This window comes from Physcomitrium patens, chromosome 3, assembly GCF_059467195.1.
Source record: "Physcomitrium patens ecotype Gransden chromosome 3, ASM5946719v1, whole genome shotgun sequence".
NCBI classification, from domain to species: Eukaryota; Viridiplantae; Streptophyta; class Bryopsida; order Funariales; family Funariaceae; genus Physcomitrium; species Physcomitrium patens.
Window position 1 is genome coordinate 5,767,637 of NC_143412.1, and position 16,883 is coordinate 5,784,519.

Below are 16,883 nucleotides of genomic sequence, written 5' to 3' on the forward strand. Positions count from 1 at the left end.
TGGATTGGATGGTCCTAGTAAATTGGAATGTGGAACCGAATTGAATTTCTTAGTCTGTTGACATCTCAATATTGAGATACGTCTCAATACTGATATTGGTTCGTTTAGCCCTGTGGACGACGCTACTTGCTCTCCTGTGATTGGTTCATCCATATCCTGAATTAGATTCTTATGTTTTTGTTGGCCTCTGGTAAGCACTGCGTTCACCACCTTGACATGATGTACTGGTGCATCTCGTTGAACAGGGCCTTTGTTCTCTACTAGTTGGCTTGTTTGTATTTGCTGATCCCGGTTATTATAATTAGAAGGTGCATTACACTGTTGATAAGTGTGACGAGACTGCTTATAATTTCCACATATTGGAGCATAGTCATCACTGGTCCTTAAATTAGGACATTCACTCGCATAATGTCTGATTTGTCTGCAACGATAGCAACGAAGTAGTCTCCTGCCAACTCCTTCAGAGATAATGGGGGTCTCTATTGGTATATAATGGCTAGGTCTATTCCATGTCGGATGAATAAAAAATCCTAGTTGACCCATTATTATTGTAGAGTCTGACATTGGTTTCGTCATGGGTGGATATGGATGGTATCTTGGTTGGTTCATCGCCAATCCGTAAATATTAGATATACCTTCTTAGTGAAATTTAGAGTTGATGAAATTGGAATAATTCTTGTTTTGTTTATTCACTCGATTTTTATTCTAGCCAAACCTATTATTCGTCTGTACTTGATTAACATCCTACGAAGTTGGTTGAGTCATTATCTGATTTTTGAGTTGTTGTTGCTTTCATAAATTCCAACAATTGGTGGTAATATGCTTGCCCTCGCAAAAGGTATATTGTACAGTCATTTGGGATGGTGAAGGATATTCTGTTACTAAATGACCTTGCCCCTTACAATTGCTGCACCAGACATTGGGACGCATATTGGTTGATTTATGTTTTTTTTTCTTTATCCTTGGCCAGGTTCACAACCAATTCATCCATTTTTTTTGTCAATATTAATAGCAATGACTCATTGGGATCCCTTGATACTAATGCATTTGGCAATTCCTTTGTAAGTATTGATTTTTGATACACGGAATAAGGTGCATATGGTGTCGTATGGCGTGATTTGCTATCTGGGAATACACTGGATATCTAGCTGTAGAGAGTGTACCTTAAACCTTTGTATGATTCTTTTCTTGGCTTCCAAAACTCCTAAATTTTTGTATAAAACTCCAAATATAACAAAATCCCTTCAAAACATATTTTTTCCGCGAAGGATTTTTTTTGCCCCAAACTTTAGAAAATCATAACTATTGATCTAACCGTTCAATTTGTTTCAAATTTATAAGATAGGTAGAATTTACCCTTAACTTGTACCACCAAAAAAACCAACTGTAAATTCACTCCCAAAATTTTGGCATCTAAGAAACCCTAGCAGACACTCCAAACCCTAATTTATAAGCACCCAAAAACTTTTTTCCTTATATCTCAAAAATCCGAACTTCAAATGTCATAAAACTTATGCACAAAGTTTATTAATATGAAATTACACGTTCCTTGAAATTTTGAGCCAAAACCTCACAAAATTGCTCAAGATATAGCTCAAGAGACAAACACTAGTAAATCGGTTTACTTACTACCCTTAGATTGCATGTGCTGACTTCAAAATCCAATAACTCCTTCATCCCAACTTAGAATCCAGTAAGCAGTGTATGAAAAGTATAGCCGCAAAAGTTTTATCTCCAGTCGCAATCGCCAATCCTCAATTGCTGTCCGTATGCGTGCGTTATGCCCAAAAGAGTGACAGTCGGTCCAAAACTAACACCTTAACTTTGAGCGCCTATAACTTCTTCATAAAAACCCCAAATGGCACAAAACTTGTACCAAAACCTTAACCAAAAACCTAAACCTTCTGACTTTAGCCTTCAAAGTTCGAATGGCCTCGAGAAACTAACCCTAATCCCTAATATGGCCTCGGGCAGCCTCCTCAAAGCCCATTGGTCATGATTTTTGACCAATAGGAATGGAGATTTTTATTTTTCATCTCCATTCATCTAAATTGGTGCCCTAATTCCTCCCTTTGCTACCAAAATCCTTTTTCAATCCTTTTTCTTATAAGATTTATATAATGTATGCTCTAAACACCAAATAAAAGAACCAAAATAAATTTTCAAATATCACCAATGTCCAACAAAGGTGACTCTAAATATTTAGAAGTTACTATCAACCAAAACCAATCTTAAAAGCCACTATCAAAAAGAAATTAAAGTTATACAAATTCTATAGTAATCTTTTTAAACACCCTCTTCTCAAAGTAATAATCAAATTATATTCTACAACCAACTAAAATCTACTAACATGGCTCTCACCATGTTACTTAATAAATTATATATTAAATACATAATTACATTATTTTCATATAGTAGCCGAACCACAACACGACAACAAGTGTCATGATGATGGTGGAACAGCTTGCAATGGAACAGCATCTATTATTCTTTGTGGAATTGTACCATAATCATTCCTTCCCAGATAACTTTTCGATGTGTCATTCCAATTTGTCATTTGATAACCTCCTTGAGATGGAATCATTGTGGCTCCAACTGTTAAGTTCTGGTCATAGTGACATTCCTCCCATACTTTTGTTCGCTCAAGAGATGATGCAATGGTGGCTGATTGGGCCTCCTTTACAAACATCTTCAATTCTGATGGGTGTAGTCCATTAACCAATATGGACAATACAAATGATTTTGACATTTGGTTATTTGGCCATTTTCAAAGTATATCTGCTACACGACTATAATATGACTGTACCGCTTCCCTTGGTACCATTCTTCTGTTCATTAATTTTTCTCTTAGATGTTCTTCAAAACCAATTGATCAAAAATGGGCTAAAAATGTATTTTTCAATGCCTCCCAATTGATAAATTGTCCCACAGGTTGGTGGTTATACCACTCAAATGCTGTATCTTTTAATGTTGCTGGCTGCCATCGCAACCAAATATCTTCAGTTCTTCGATTATTGGCTACATACGTTGTCAAGAATTGAGACAAATATTGATCTGGATCCGCACCTGGCAAATCCCGAAAAGTAGGTCATGGCGCGACGCTAGTCGTTTGATCGCCCACTGCACCCATTTGAACTGCAATTGAAACGGCTGGTCTTCCTGATGCCATTGAATTTCTTGTTTCGCTAAACTCCGTTTTAAAATAATCTCTGCTTTACCTTATTCTTATTTTTGAGCTCTCAGTGCTCCTCGATTTATTGTTATTTTCTGCAATTAGTTTTATTGATAGAATTATAGGTAAAAACATCGGATTTTGAAATACAATATAGTTATCTTTATTGGCGACTAATTTGTGCCAATCTGAAGAGCCACTATTGCTTGTTTTAGTGGTACCCCATATTGAAAAAATATCCAATGGAGTACCAAATTCTTCTATACCTCATTCTCTTTCAGTTAACGGCCTCAAGATTTCTACTGGAATGTTAAAAAAATTTCTCCCGAGTGTTCTTGATACTTTTTCTAATGGTACATATGACTGCAGAATTAACAATCTGTCCGGTTCTTGGTATGTTCGGATGAGTCGACAAGCTTGCAACCATGGTTTAATCCAATTTTGTCAATGCTTCCTTTTAAGATTATGTTCTTGCTCTTCTCTAAGCAAGTTCCTTCCTTGCACTCTTCCTTGTCTTTCTCTCAACTGATTTATTTTCTTCGATGCAATGCTCTTGTTCTTATTAACCATAATCTTGCTTCAAACACTACTAAAATCATCTTCCATTGCCAATTTTCTCACACGTTTGGTAATAAACTCCTAACATTCAAAGCTATTATCACTCCTTGACAGCGGTGCCAAAATGTGATGGCTTGTTTTACTTATTTTAGAAGAAACCTCCTAACATGAACCTGTATAGGAAGATTCGAATACGAAAAATGACTAATTGCTTAAGCGTTCATGTTAGGGTCATACAATCAATTACCTCCTAAATATATCATCTCTATTTGTAATATCTGAACACACAAGGAAACTATAATCTCTTCCTTCACCTTATCGGTCTCTTCCTTACAGCAATTCAGTCATACTAATAACTGCTATTTCCACCAATATATTCACCCTCATAATCTCCAACTGTAATACTGTGCCCTCACAACTTTCAGCATAAAATTACCTTCATTTCAATCACTGGAATTCTTCATTTAGAACTTCCATTCATATTACAATGTTTCACACAAACACAGACTCATTCTCTCTGCTGAACTACAATTAGATTTCAGCATTCAATCTTTTTTCTTCTCAAATAATACCAATCACATTTCCATTCCAAAATTCACTTCACAATATTCAGAAACTCTCAATCTTCTTCTTCAAAGAAAATAACAAATAAAAGAAAAGAGGTACCACCAAGCTTACCCCAACTCACACTATCATAGCGATGGCATCTTAATTAACTTCTACAACTCCTATATACTTTCACCTGATTCTCTAGATTCTAATCATAATTCTATAATTAACTACTTTTAAAAATTAAATCACTCATCCGTCTTCCTGAATTTCCTATTATAGGGACTATTAATATATTTTACCAGCATCTTTTAAAAACAAATTAATATCTATTCTACACATTGCCTTCTTTCTTTCAAAGGATATCTCCTTTCATTTGTAGAAGAAGATTCACCTTGTTGCATTCCATGTTCTTTTTTAACCTTCTTTGCTCTTAAACATTGTCATTTCTCACTCAATGGTTGATACTCCTCATCACCATCATCACCATCATAATCTTCAATATCTTCATTTCTTTCGTTGTTGTTCCTAGCAATTATAGGAGCCTTCATCTTTTCAACCTTTTTTGGCTTTTCATCTTCATCATCTTCATTGTCTTCATCTTCATCATCTTCAATGTCTTCATCTTCATCATCATCATTGTCTTCATCTTCTTGTTTCTATGCTGAATTCAAAGATGTATCCACAAACACACCATTACTCCTACTTGGACACATCTCCAAGTGCTCACAAGCACTCTTGAACTCCAAAAACTCAACATCACGACTTTTGATGATCTTCTTGGTTTCCAAGCTTATTAGCTTACATGCCTAAGTACCTTTTTTAATAACCAAGAATCACAAACTTTGTACCTTTTGTATCAAGTTTGGACCTAATACAGTCTGATGTTTTTGCATATACAATACAATCAAAGGTCCACACATAGAAACTTGTCACGGCCATAATCATGTAAGCTAATAATTACATATAGAAATAGGTAGAAGTAAGTAAAAGTAGATAAAAGTAAGTTAATTCTATAATATTTAATATAGAAGCTTCTTAGAAACTTCCTAGATGCTGCTTTGACTTCATAGGTGTCTTTAATTGACTTTTTGGATTAGAAACGTGGTCAACAAGTTGGCCATGTGCCACACATGTTGTTAGCTTGAAGATCAAGCTAACTATGTGGCCCACACGTAGAAAAACTTGCCTTATAAGTCAAGACATGTGTCCTACAAAGTCAACACATATTGGAGGTCCTATAGAACGTCGCCATGTAGCCCCTAGTTAGATAGTATATATAGAGACAAGAGTGAAGGCTTCTTCACTCTTGTCAACTCCTTTCTTGCTTCTAGTCCAGGTTCAAGAGTCTTTAGTTTCTTGTCTTGTGGCAATAGCCATTCCAGTTTTCTTTTAATATACCTACTTGTTTATATTTTGACTTATTATATCGAGATAGCCTTTTGGTGTATATTTTCCCTCATCGAGTCTTTGTCCTTGACAGATTGACAAGAGTATACTTACAATATCAGAGCTTTGTTTTTTCTTGAGTAAGAGTGGATTACTCCTTTCTCTTGACAAGACATAAGCATATTAGAAGTTTGCGGATTACCCACTTCTAAACTGATATTGTTCTTAGTATCTTCTTTGTTATCAAGTCTTTCTTTTCTTTTGTCTTGAGCAATATCAAACAAATTTTTCTTCTTAGTGTCATTATAGCAGAGCTTGTTGAAATGAAGAGTGCAATGGCACAAATGCACGAGCAAATGAGGGAGTTAATGCTTGCGATGCATCAACTCAATTCACTAACATAGGAAAGAACAAGAATAGCAGAAAGTGGAGATATAGAGAGGATCGGAGCTGCTTCAACATCTACAACAAATCATGTTCCTTTTCCAATTGTACAACACCCTATAAGCACTAGAGAACCAAGAATTGCCTTACCTGAGAAATTTGATGGTACGAGATCAAAGTTTCGAGGGTTCATCAATCAAGTACAATTGGCAATTGAACTTCAACCGCAAAGCTATCCAACTCCAGGATCACAAGTCAGGTTTATTGGCACTCTACTTTCTGGTTCTGCATTATCGTGGTTTTCATCTTTTCTTGAACAACGAAATCCAATATTGGACAATTTGGAAGCTTTTTTGGCAGAGTTTTGATATATGTATGGTGAACACGATGCAACTCGTGTTGCAACAAATAAGATCCGAATTCTGCGACAAGGAAATCGCTCAGTAATAGTATATGCTTCACAATTTCGACAACTTGCAATTGACATCAAGTGGGATGATGCTGCACTCATCAGTCAATTTCTTTATGGATTGCAATACGAAGTAAAGAAATTGATGCTCAACTTACCTGATCCTCAAACTTTGAGTCAAGCAATCGATTTTGCGGTAAAATGTGATAATCGACTTTTCGAATTTCGATCCGAAAATCATTCACGGGAACCTCAACGTTATTACTCAATGGCAACATCAACATCTTTGCCAAATGTACATTAAGAAGTAGAAGACATGCAAATTGACGTGGTACGTTTTAAACCCCTAACTGAGCAAGAAAAGATTCGTCGTCGTCAAGAAGGATTATGTTTATATTGCGGAGAACCTAAGCACACTGCTCAACATTGTCCAAAGAAACGACGCAACTATAAAATGAGGGGTATGACGGTCAAAGAAGACAGCATGTCGGAAAACGGATTCGTCCAGCTACAATAGGGACCGTGCAGCTGGAACCTTGTACAATTCCTAATGAAGGTCCTATCCTCTCCTCAAAACCCTCTCCTTGTTTTATAATAGACTTATATTTAGGACCTAAGAATTACAAAGCCTCTGCTTTATTAGATTCGGGAGCCTCAGCATGTTTTTTAGATGAACAATTTGTTAAAAGTCGTAAAATACCCTTTGTACAGAAACCTAAACTAGTACATGTAGAAGTCATAGATGGTCGTCCCTTGTCTTCTGGAGATGTCACTCATGAAACTCATCCTATAAAAGTAACAATAGATGGTCATGATAGCTACATAGCTTTTAACATAATTAAATCTCCGTCCAATCCAGTTATTTTAGGTTTATCCTGGCTAGAAAAATATAACCCTCGAATAGATTGGAATTCGCGTAAACTTGACTTTTCCCAAAGCGTTATTAATAGTTCTACTAACCAAGTAAAAAATTATAAGTCTAGTATAGTAAAACCTGTACTGATAGGTGCAAAAGCATTTATACACATAGCAAAAGAAGGATCAACTTTTGCTATTTATGCTGCACCTATTTCTGAAAACGTAAAGACTTCAATTGGCATTCCAAGTCAATATCAGGAGTATCAAGACGTTTTTGAGAAAAAAAATGCAGATATTCTTCCTGAGCATCGCCCATATGATTGTTCAATCGACCTCAAGGAAGGAACTCAGCCACCATTTGGACCAATTTACAGTTTATCGCAAGATGAGATGGCTGAACTCAAGACATATATTGACGAGAATTTAGCAAAGAATTTCATATGCCATTCAAAATCTCCAGCAGGAGCTCCAATTCTATTCGTAAAGAAAAAAGATGGATCTTTACGAATGTGTGTTGATTATCGAGGAGTCAACAAGATCACAATCAAGAATAGGTACCCATTACCTTTGATATCAGGACTCTTTGACCAGTTGAATCAAGCTAAGATCTATACAAAAATAGATCTAAGAGGAGCATATAATCTAGTACGGATCAAAGAAGGAGATGAATGGAAGACTGCATTTCGAACCAGGTATGGACATTTCGAATATAATGTCAAGTCCTTTGGACTCACGAATGCACCAGCTGCTTTTCAACATCTCATGAATGATGTATTTCGTGAATTCTTAGACAATTTTGTCATCTGCTATCTAGACGATATCCCGATCTATTCTAAGAACGTCGAAGAACATGAAATACATGTTCGTCAAGTATTATAAAAACTTAGAGATGCAGGATTGTACGCCAAGATGGAAAAGTGTGTATTTCACACTACTCAAGTTGACTTTTTAGGATACATCATTTCAAATGATGGTCTCATGATGGATTCTAAGAAAGTCCAAACAATCATGGATTGGAAGATTCCAAGGACAGTAAGAGATGTCCAATGGTTCTTGGGATTTGCCAATTACTATCGGATCTTCATCAAAGATTTCTCATGAGTTGCAGCTCCACTTACACGCTTGACTAGTAAAGATAAATTCCAATGGAATCAAGAAGCGAAAGCAGCATTTGAAGCCTTGAAGACATCGTTTGTCTCTGCACCAGTCTTATATCGTGTTGATTTTTCCAAGGCATTTTTTATGGAAACAGATGCATCAGATTTTGCCTTGGGTGCAGTTTTATCACAAATGGGAACAGATGACAAACTTCATCCGATAGCTTTTCATTCAAGAAAATTCTCAGCAGCCGAGATCAATTATGAGATCCACGATAAAGAACTTCTTGCGATCGTGGATTCCTTTAAAGAATGGCGTCATTATCTAGAAGGCGCTTCTAGTCCAGTCACTGTGTATACAGATCACAAGAACCTCGAGTATTTCATGTCAGCACGCGTGTTGAATCGTCGTCAAGCTCGTTGGAGTATGTCTTTGTCAAGATTCGAGTTCATTATCACTTATCGGCCAGGAAAACAACAAGGTTTGTCTGATGCCCTATCTAGACATTCTTAATTTGTACCAAAAGAAGGAGATGCAGCTTTTGAGCAACAAAGAACGGTCCTCTTGAAACCGGAGCAATTTCATCTCCAAGCAATGAAATCAACATTGACGGTTGATTCAACTTTTCTCAAGCAAATCCAGTCCAGTATGTCCTCAGACCCTCTTGTTTATGATATCGAGAATAATTCTTCCAAGTCTCATGATCCTTCTAAGTTCGAGTTCAAGAATAATCTATTATATTTTGAAGGACGCCTATATGTTCCAGAAGGAGAAGCACGTTTACGTGTTCTTCAAGCACGTCATGACTTTCCAGCAGCAGGGCACTTTGGATATATTAAGACTTTGGAACTCATATCAAGAGATTTTTGGTGGCCACAAATGTGGAAGTCAGTCAAAGACTTTGTACAATCATGTGATATTTGTTCAAGATCAAAAATTCCTCGTCATCGACCTTACGGACTTCTTCAGCCATTACCTATACCAGAACAACCATGGTCTTCTGTTTCTATGGATTTCATCATAGATCTTCCAAGCTCAAGATCTTATGATTCTATATTTGTGATAGTAGATCGTTTCACCAAGATGGCACATTTTGTGCCATGTACAAAATCTATCACAGGTGAAGAAACAGCTAAGCTTTTCATTGATAATATCTATCGCTATCATGGATTACCTAAAGATATCATATCAGATAGGGGAACTCAATTTGTGTCAAGATTTTGGAGGACCCTTTTCAAGATTTTAAAAGTGGACATAAAGCTATCTTCGGCTTTCCATCCTCAAACTGATGGACAAACAGAGCGCGTAAACCAAGTCTTGGAGCAATATTTAAGGTGTACTATCAACTACCAACAAGATGATTGGACAACCCTTCTGCCATTGGCAGAGTTTGCTTATAATAATACGGCACATTCTTCCATGCAACAAACACCTTACTTTGCCAATTATGGCTATCATCCACGACTTGATACTTTTGATTTTTCAAAAGTTAATAATCCTGTAGCAGAAGATATCGCAAATCGGTTGTCAGAGTTACATGCAATAATGAAGACGCAATTGAAGGAAGCTCAAGAACGACAAAAGATAAACGCAGATCTATATCGTAAGGAGCAACCACAAATCAACGTGGGTGATAAGGTATGGCTACTTTGTCGCAATATCAAGACTACTCGACCTTGTGACAAGTTGGACTATCATAGGCTTGGCCCCTTTTCTATTTCTGAACAGATCAACCCAGTTGCATATCGGTTACATCTACCGGAGTCAATGAAGATCCATCCTGTATTCCACGTGTCTCTTCTTGAACCATATAAGACAGTGGATATACAAGGAAGAAGACAAATGCCACCGCCTCCTATAGAAGTAGATAATAATGAAGAATTTGAGGTGGAAGAGATATTAGACTCAAGGCGGCACCGAAATAAGCTGGAATATCTTGTTCATTGGCGCGGATATGATATTAGTGAACGCACATGGGAGCCATCCAGGAATCTAGCAAATGCATCAGCTAAAGTCAAATTTTTTCATCAACGACATCCATCAAAACCAAGATGAAAATCTCTCTTATAAAAGAGACAAGATTGAGGCAAGATAACATTCAATTTCCTATCCTTGTTTGTAACTTCTTTGCATTTGTGACGCTAATTAGATGGAGAGCCAACCGATTCAACTCAAGAACCTTCGTTTGCTGACCTGCCGGACAAGACATTACGATTGTCACAACCTTCAAGACGACGCAATCGAGATGAAGATCTTCAAGAACGACATGTTCTTCCTCGAAGAGATGGTGAGATACAACGTGTTTGGTATCACGATTTGAGAAGGGACTCTCGATGTTTGGTGATTTTGCTAGAGGTAGGAACAACTCCTGATGGTGTTCCAAATATTCTATTCGAAGGAAGTTACAAAGGCCTCAACAATGATCAAATAACTGGGTGGTCTTTCCGCCCTGGTATGGGATACTATCGATGGTTGAGAGGCCCTATCAATCATCTTCGAAGAGAACAGAGATCAGAGTATGTGGCGAATATAATTCGTCGCATCATAGATTTCCTCAACATATGATGACCGCTCCTCGTGGAACTCGTCTCTAGAAGAGGGGGTAATGTCACGGCCATAATCATGTAAGCTAATAATTACATGTAGAAATAGGTAGAAGTAAGTAAAAGTAGATAAAAGTAAGTTAATTCTATAATATTTAATATAGAAGCTTCTAAGAAACTTCCTACACGCTGCTTTGACTTCATAGGTGTCTTTAATTGACTTTTTGGATTAGAAACGTGGTCAACAAGTTGGCCATGTGCCACACATGTTGTTAGCTTGAAGATCAAGCTAACTATGTGGCCCACACGTAGAAAAACTTGCCTTATAAGTCAAGACATGTGTCCTACAAAGTCAACACATATTGGAGGTCCTATAGAACGTCGCCATGTAGCCCCTAGTTAGATAGTATATATAGAGACAAGAGTGAAGGCTTCTTCACTCTTGTCAACTCCTTTCTTGCTTCTAGTCCAGGTTCAAGAGTCTTTAGTTTCTTGTCTTGTGGCAATAGCCATTCCAGTTTTCTTTTAATATACCTACTTGTTTATATTTTGACTTATTATATCGAGATAGCCTTTTGGTGTATATTTTCCCTCATCGAGTCTTTGTCCTTGACAAAACTGCAAGGTTGTCTCCCACTCCAAGCTTCTTATGGTGTCATTGATGCAAGAATACTTGTTGGACACTTATTTCTTGTATATACTACGTTCATCATAGCTTCTACCCCAAATTCATAGCCAAGGTATTGAGCATGAAGTATGCTCTTTGCCATTTCTACAATGATTTGATTTGTCCTTTTGGCAACACTATTTTGTTGTAGAATGTATGGAGTTGTGGTTTGTCTAATAATTCCTTCATTCTTCAAATAAATATCAAATTGCTTAGACATGTACTCACCTCCATTGTCCGTATGTAACACCTTGATCTTGCATTCACTTTGTTTCTCAAGAAGTGATCTAAACTCCTTAAACCTCCAAAAGCATTCACTCTTGGCTTTAAGAATATAGATCCAAATCTTTCTTGAATAATTATCAATGAAAGAAAGAAAATGCCTTCATCCTCTAATACTTGTATTCTTCAAAGGTCCACATACATTAAAATGGACAATCTCTAATAACTTAGTAGCACTTCTTGCAACGCTACTTAAAAATGATGTCCTTTGTTGTTTGCCTTGTATGCATACTTCACATGTAAGTTATTTTACATTTTGGATTATATTACAAAGATCTAAGTTGCATATAATATACTTGAACAGTCTCATGCTCTTCACATCCAAATAGCCAAGGTGATGATGTGATATATTTAACTTGTCTTGGTTTGATGTAAACTCAGCAAATGTGGCTACTTCCACTCCATTCACCTTCTTACAAATGAAGTAGTACAAATTTCCCTTTTTAAAGCCTTTGAAGACCTTGTCTCCACTCACTGTTCTTACAAAACATCCATTCATGTGAAATTGAACTTTAAAACCTTCTATTACAAGTTTACTCACCGAAAGTAGGTTTTGCTTCATTTTAGGCACATGAAGGATATTTTTGAATCTAATCATATTGGTTTGTCCATTCACAACCACCTCTACTACAATAGAGCCAATTTCAATGGCTTCAGATGAACCACTATTTGCCATTACTATATTTGATGCTGGAATAGCCTCATATGTGTCAAATAATCAATTATAAGATATTATATATTTGGAACAACCTAAATCCATAATCCATCTTGACATGGCAGCCATAGAGGTTCCATTTGTTGCAGTGAATGCATAATCTTATCTTTCAAATTCATCTTATATACTATTTACATTTTCCTTTTCTATCTTTTTGTCCTTGTAGCAATTTTGAGCTAAATGGCCTACTTTGCCACAAATGAAGCAAGATTTGACATTACCTTTTTGATTTGGATAGTTGCCCTTGCCTTGACATGAATAGAGTGCTGAATCTTTACTTTGAGGCTCCTTTTCTTTCTTCTTGGTTACTTCATGGACAAGTCTTGCCGTCACATAGTCCATTATAAGCTCTTTTAGCTTAATAGACTCTAATGCCACAATAAGATAGTTGTAAGATTTAGAAAGGCTCATCAGCAAGGTCATGACAATATCACTTTCTTTTAAAGGCTTGTCAACAATTGATAGTTGGTTTGCAAGAGCCTTTACTTTATTCACATGAGCCATGAAATCTTCACCTTCTTCCAACTTGCAAGTAAAGAACTTCCTCCTTGTAAAGATGATGTTGAATAAGTTCTTGCTCTCATAGATGTTGCAAAGAATCTTCCATGCTTTCGCTAATTCTTTGCAAGAGATAATGTGGGAGAAGTTGGCTTCATCCACATTGATTGCAACCAATCCAAAAGCCTTCTTTTCATGACGTTTTAACTCCTTCTTCTCCTTCATATCAGCATCTTTGCTTGGAGCCTCTTCACTTTCATCTACAATATTCCAAAGATCCAAAGACACCAACAAAAGCTCTATTTTTACCTTCCAATGGTAGAAATTCTCACCTCTGAACTTCTCAATTACTTTCAATCCTTCACCTTTATATGAAGCCATGTCGAAGGGAGAGATGTATTAAAAAAAATTGAAACAAGAAGTCCTAATGTTCTCAAAATCAGCAAGAAAGTATTGCTGCGATAGAATCACATAATCCTTCTTTGTGAACAAACTAATATTCTTCTTTTCAAAATCACTCTCAACTCCACTTCTAAGGCTTTTCACAAGTCTAATGACCTATCTAAATGTCTCAAATCTGAATTTCTACTCAAATATCACTCTTATGCTTACAAATCACATCTATATATCATAAGAGGTCTTTTAAGCACAATCAACACCTTTAAAACATGAAACTACAAAGTGAAACCACAAAGGATCTATCTCAGCAATAGCACAATGTAAGTGTTCTATAAATTTTTCTTAAAGAGAAAAATCAAATACCAACACCAAAATGCTCTTAACCACGAGTAAAAGCAAACCAAGATCTACATGTAGATCTGAATCTGAAAGTTAGCTACTTCTAAATTCTAACATCAGCAACAACAACTTCATCAACTCCACACATCAACAACCACTTCAAAGAACTTCAAAACACTTAAGCAAATGTGAGTGGGCCCATAACCTATTAAAGAAAAGAAGTCTAAAAGCTACAAAAACTTAGCATTACCAAGGTTTGTACACAAAGAGAAGTGTGGAGTAAGATAATTCTTACTTCCAACATCTTTTACTTATAGGTAGTGGTTTGCTAACCAATGAGGCAACTTCCATTCTTTTAATCTTACATCCATTTCTACTTCATCCAACTAAATCCTCGGTGCCACCATAGTAACTTTATTTAACTCTTTGCTATCTTTTGACTATTAGCAACATACTATGCTTAATCTCTATGTGGTTGTAACTAAGCAATTACTTGCTGATCTTCAATAGATATGATATTAATAAATGCACATGGGAACCAACAAAGAATCTTACAAATGTTGCAAAGGTGATTGAGGCTTTTCATCAACAAGATCCATCAAAATCAAGATGAAGAATAATAAGTCTTTGCTATAAAAGAAACAAGGTCTCGGAAAGATTGCATTCTATCTTCTATCATTATTTGTAGTTTCTATGTATTTGTGACATTAAGAAAATAGAAAACCAACAATCAGTGGATTCAATTCAAGAGCCTTCATTTACTGACTTATTGAATAAGACATAGCAATTGTTACAACCTTTAAGACAATGTAATCGAGATGAAGATCCTCAAAAATGACATGTTCTTCTTTGATTAGATGGTAAGATACACCGCGTTTGATAATATGACCTTGGAAGAGAATTCCAATGTTTAGTGATTTTATTAAAAGTAAGAATAATTCCTGATGGTGTTTCAAATATTTTATTTGAAGAAAGTTATAAAGGCCTCAACAATGATCAACCAAATAGGTAGTCTTTCCACCCTGATATAAGACACTCTTGATGGTTGAGAGGTCCTATAAACCATCTTTGAAGAGAACAAAGATTAAAGTATGTGGCAAATACAATTTGCTACATCTTAGATTTCTTCAACATATGATGACCGCTCCTTGTGGAACTTAACCTTAGAAATGCGGATAATGTCACAAACATACACATATAAACCAATAATTACTTATATGGTTAGATAAAAGTAAATAAAAGTAAATTAATTCTAGAATATCTTTTATGAAAGCTTCTTAGAAGCTTCATAGATGTTGCTTTGATTTTATATGTATCTATAATTAATTTTTTAGGTTAGAAACGTGGCCAATAAGTTAACCATGTGCTATATATGTTGGTAGCTTGAAGAACAAGCTAACCATATGGCGTACACATAAAAAATCTTGCCTTGTAAGCTAAGGCATGTGTCTTGCAAAGTCAATACATATTAGAGGTCCTAAAGAACATTGCTACATAGCTCTTAATTAGACAATATATATAAAGGCAAGAATAAAGCCCTCTTCACTCTTATCAATTCTTTTCTTGCTTCTAATCTAAATTCAAGAGTTTCTATTTTCTTTATCTTTTGGCAATAGCCATTCTAATATCCTTTTAATATATATACTACTTTATTTCTATTTTGTCATTTTTCTTTTTACACAAATTTTTCAGATTTATGCATCTTTTTTCCAGTTCATGTCCTTGACAAATTGCTATTGTCAAAGACAAGACGACCATAAAGTCTTGAAACAAGACTAAGGACTAGAAAGGCATTGAGAAGAGGGAAGAAGGCTTCACTCTTGCTTCCATATATACTCTCTAACAAGGAGTTATATTGCAATATTCTATTCAACATCCAACACGTGTTAACTTTGTTATATACATGACTTAACTTGCAATGCAAGATATGTATATATGTGCCACATAATAAGCTTGTTCCACAAGCTACTAATGCATATGTTTTGTGGCTAACTTGTTGATCAAGTTTTTAGGCTATCAATTAACTACAAACACATGTAAAGTCAAAGCAGTGTCTATGAAGCTTCTAGAAAGTTATTTTAGAAGATATTATGAAATTAATTTATATGTACTTACTTCTACTTAATCTTATTGATAAATATTAGAAAAAATATATATATTCATGATAATATATAATATTTATTTCTTTCACATGTATGTATAAGTATATATTGTAGATAGATAATTATATTATTAAATTCACTTGATTTTATATAAATTAGCTATTAAAATTAATATTTTCATACTAATTTTTTGTAACGATAATCACATAATTTCAAAATAAGTTAAATATTATCAAAGTAATAATTTATTTTTAATAGAATAACTTGCAAAGCTTACAATCATATAATACTTGATAATATAAAGATCTTACTTAAGCAAGAATTTTTAATATTTGATATTTTAAAAGATATCTCCATTGTAAAAAAATAAATATTATAAAATCTTATAATTATAAAATATAATAATACTATTTCAAAAAAATGATCAAAAAATATTTTATAGCTTAGAATTTAAAATAATATATAATTGATACTATATAAAATTTTATTAATTGATTTTAATTTAATCATTTTTTATTATTTTTTATAATAATTTAAATTTTGATCTATACTATCAATCTATAAATCTTACATTGTAATTCCTAAACTTTACATTTAAAAAAGAATTAAATATTTAAAAGATATACCTAAAAATAAAATTATATAATAATTATTCATGTTGTGTTATTTAATAAGACATCTCAAAGTTCAATAATGAATACCAATATAAATTCAAGATTTGTAATTTAATTATTTATATATATATATATATATATATATATATATATAATGAAATATTCTACAACATAGATTGTAGATATTTTTAAGTCTTTTGATCATATCTTTATTCTATAATAGCTACAAATATATCTAAATAACAGCCATGTAATTATATAAAAATAGATTGTAATTGCATTCGTATGAAAACAAATTTCCTATAAG